Raw genomic sequence first — 4,185 nt, 5'->3', positions numbered from 1 at the left:
GCCCCGCGCCCATCGCCGCCTCCTCCGCCCCGTGCGCGGTGCCGGAGCCGCCGCGCTGCGTTTGCTCCGTGCTCCGGGGCGGCCCAAGGGGGGGTCCCTGCCTGGCCGGAGCCGTTCCCCATCCCCGGGAGAGCCGCTTCCCACTCGTCCTCGCGCGGTTCCTCCTCCTGCCACCCCCCGGGCGAGGGTGTGGAGGGGACCCGCTCCATTCCACCCCACCCCCCTCCCCAAAATGCTCACCCACGCTCACGCCTGCACCCTCCCCCGGGGCAGGACCGGCCGTCGAGGCCCTCAGACCTTCGTTCTTTTCTACCGGGATGTTTCTTCACGCCGTGCACCGTGTGCACGCGAGCGGCCGCCCCCCGGGACCCCCCCCCCAAAAAAAAAAAAAAAAAAAACAAAAAACAAACCCGGGACCCCCGCGGCCGCCCCCTCCCAGCCCTCCCCACCGTCCCCACCCCACGGGGCAGGTGCTGTCGTTGTTGGAAATAAAAGTTCACTCTCTGTGGTGCCGTGGGGCCGCGGCCGCCGCCTCGTGCTTTGCTTGGGGGTGGTTGTCACCCAACAGGGACCCCCCACCCGCTCCCGTGCCCAAAAAATTCCCCCCCGCCCCGAGCAGGGCTGATCTTACATCCACGCGCTGTAAATGAGCATCTGATCACCAGAGCTGGGAGCAGTAATTATATAGTAATTAATCTGTGAGTAAATTAGGAAATTCGGAGGCCATGGCCGCGCGGAGCCGCTCCAGGTGGGCTGCCCGGCACTGCTGGAGCATCCTGGAATCCAGACCTGGGGGATGCGGGCTCCGGAGATGGAGCTGGGGCAGCCGGAGCAGCAGCTGTGGGTGGGAATACCCAGAGCAGGAGCTGTGTCGGGCCAGCGATGCTGGAGGAGAGGTCATCTCTGCTTGGTGGCTCTCAGCACATCTGGGGCAAGAGATGTTGATCCACGGTGTGGATCACGGCACCAAAACCCACTGCTGTGTGTGCCATGGCTGTTCCATGCCAGGAGCTGATCCCGATCACGGCTATTTCCTCCCTCTGGGAAAAGCTTCCTGAGCTTCCCGAGGGCTTCCCGTGGACAGGACAGGCTTGGAAAGAGCAAAGGGCACTGCCCAGTTTGGGTTGGTGGCTACTGCCCGGTTTGGATCACGGGACAGGACAAGAGATGCTGCTCCCAGCCCCAACATGCCCGTGCTGGGACACTGGGACAGGATGTGACCCTTGGGGTGTGGGGGGTTCCCCCCAGCCCCCGGGGGATGGAAGTACCAATTTCACCACCCAGTTCATCCCAGCAGTGCCCAGTTCGGGTTTGGGGCGCAGGAAGAAACGATTTGGGGGTTCCAGCGAGGTGATGGGAATGAAGAGTAGGGGGTGGAAGGAGCCAAATCATTCCACTGCCACCTCCTAAGGGGGATCCAGCTGTGCAGAGGCGGCTGGCACGGGCACGAGGGTTTTGGCTGCCCATGCCAGGGGTCAGGACCGTGGTGACAGGTCCTGGCACAGCCAGGGGCTGCCGTGGAGCTTGCCCGTGGCTCCCAGCCCCATGGAGGCTGTGAGCCAGGGGCCCCATCCCCTCTTTGGGGTGTCTCCCCGCTGGTCCCTAATTCTGCTGGTAAATGCAGCCACATCCTCCGGCTCTGGTTTCTGCCACGCACTGGGATCCCCCCGCCCCCCCTGTTTTGGGGGATCCGGAGCCTGCTCCAGCTCCCCTCCTCTCCTTCCCAGCTAAACAGCCGCGAGAGGCAGCGTCAGGGTTTCCTGGGGCATCTGTTGGCAATTAGCAGCTTTTATTACACATGGAGACGCCAGATGGGGAGAGGGAACCGAGCCCGGGCGAGAGGCACAAGCTCGTGGCATGTCCCAGCAAAAGGGGACAAGGGACGGCCCCCAGTCCTGCGGGATGGGGGGTACAGGGTGGCTCAGAGCAGATCCCAGAGCTCTGGAGCCATTTTCCATCTGCAGCTCCCATCGGAGCCGGGCTGTGTCCCCCCAGTGCCAAAAATATGCGGTTCAGGGGGTGGCGGAAACGATGGAGAAGCGGCTCTGAGGCTGCGCGGACGGGAGAGCTTTGCCCTCCACTTTCCAGGCAAGAAATCTCACCAAAAAGAGGCAAAAGTGGTGTTCTAGCACCGCGGATACAAACGACCTGCCGAAGCTGGAAAGAATTCCTGCAGGCTCTTTCCTTCCTGACTGGAATTAGGCGGGGAGGGCGGTGGGGGGAATTGTGCAGAAATTAATGCTGAGCCGCTGAAATCCTCACCGCAGGAATTCCCTCCTGCGCCTTGGCCTGGCCGGCAGCTTCCTCTGAGCCAACGCGTCATCCCAAGCCTCATTCCCTGGATTTGGGGAGGTTTTGGGGGGGCTGAGCTCGGTGTGAGAAGTGGGGAGCCCCATGGTACCACAACCGCCGCGGTGACGCTTCGGGCTCGGAGGCAAAATTGTTCTCCAGCCCGAAAATTGTCGGGCTCTGCTCCGGCTCGTGTTTTTTGGCAGGCGGTGAGGCAGTTTCTTGGAAGCACAGCGTGCCTCTGCTTTTTCCATGCTGGGATGTTGGGCAGGGGCTCCAGGATCCTGCTTTCCATCCCCCCCGCTCGGCACCGCTCCAAGAGACAGTTCTGGGGAGGCGGGATCCAGAATTTTTTTCCCCTCTGGAAATGGCGATCCCGTGCACGCTGGAGCGCGACGGGAAGCAGGAGCTGCGCGGAGAGTTTCCCACACCGCTGCCACCCCTGGGGCTGTCGGGGTCGCTTTGTGCCACTGGGTTTGGGACACCCTGGGAAGTGAGGGAAACTGAGGCACGGGAAGGGTGCCTCGGTTGTAATCCCTCCGAAGCTTTTCGCAGATGAATTGAGGATCCTAGGAGCTGGAGAGGATGGGATGAGGCTCACCTTCATCCCTGCTCTGATGTAGGGTTGGGATGGGGTGTGGGGCCATTTTTGGGGCCGTGGCCCCCCACCCACAGGACACACAAAGTCCCCCGAACACTCCTGCCCCAGTTTCATTGCTGCTGGGTGGCCCTAAACAAAGAGCACCTCGAGGTGAACATTCACCCTAAATGGGGGAACGAGAAAAGTTTCGCTGTGTTTTCGTTCCCACTTGCTTTAAATACCCTTAATTACCTCAGCGGGCACCTCGCGGGAGCGTTGTCACCACGTCGCCGGGACTGGGGTTGCCCACGACAGCTTATTTACTGCGTCTGCCTAACCAGCAGTTGTTAATTAGCGAGTTTATGGAGATCCATGCGTCCCTCACGCGTCTGTAAAGCTGCAGCCTAAATAGATCCATCACAATTTGGGAGAAAAACGCAGCTGAGCCATCCTGAGGGTCCCGTGCCATCCCAGCACTGCCATGCAGTGACGGAGATGCCAGCGGATGCTTCGCACCTCCCCTAGACCCAAACTTTTGTGAGCTGGGCTCGTTCCCTGCCTGGTTTTGGGAAATCAGGGCAGCCTGGCACGCACGGGAATGGGAGGATGGAGCAGAGCAGGAGCAGCCAGGCCCCGGGGCAGTATTCCAGGCTGGCACGTCCCAGCGGCGCGGGGCTGGATGCTGGGAGCCGGGCTGGGCGCCTGATCCCTCCGGGGCTTGGCAGGGCTCTGGGAAATCAGCAGCTCCGCTGCTGCTGCTGCTGCTGCTGGGGACGTGGGAGCAGCGGCGGTGCCAGCGGCAGGGATGGTGGCAGCGATCCCGTCTCAGCCCTCTGACCCCGGGCACCTCGCCCTGAGAGCCAGACTGTCCCCAAGCCACCCCAAGGCGACAGCAAGGGTGGGGACAGCAGCTCCGTGTCACACAGCGGGGCTGGCTGCCCCCACACCTCGGGGTCTGCCCGGAGCTGCTGCTGGGGTCGTGCCAGTGGAGGAGCATCCTTGAGGGTCACTGTCCTTCCGTAGGGACAGACATCACCCGTGTCAGCGCCCGGTGCTGCTCTCAGTTCCCTGCGGGGAGGAAGAGCCGTTCCACAGGGATGGCAGCCAGGGAATGGGCTACACCCCACCCCCGGGATTGGGGTTCCCCCTCTTCTGGGCCGGGGTCCAGAACCCGAAGGGGGGAAGGAGGGTGGGGAGGGAGGGAAGGCGCTGCCGGGGGAGGCGCCTGGGGGTAGAGAAGGAGGAGGAGGAGAAGGAGAAGGGCGGGGATGCAAAGGCAGGCGGCGGCCCGAGCCCCCCCCCCCCCGGGTTGGGGA

The sequence above is a fragment of the Cinclus cinclus genome, chromosome 26 (genome assembly GCF_963662255.1).
Source record: "Cinclus cinclus chromosome 26, bCinCin1.1, whole genome shotgun sequence".
In the NCBI taxonomy this organism is placed as follows: domain Eukaryota; kingdom Metazoa; phylum Chordata; class Aves; order Passeriformes; family Cinclidae; genus Cinclus; species Cinclus cinclus.
This window is presented reverse-complemented; position numbering follows the sequence as displayed.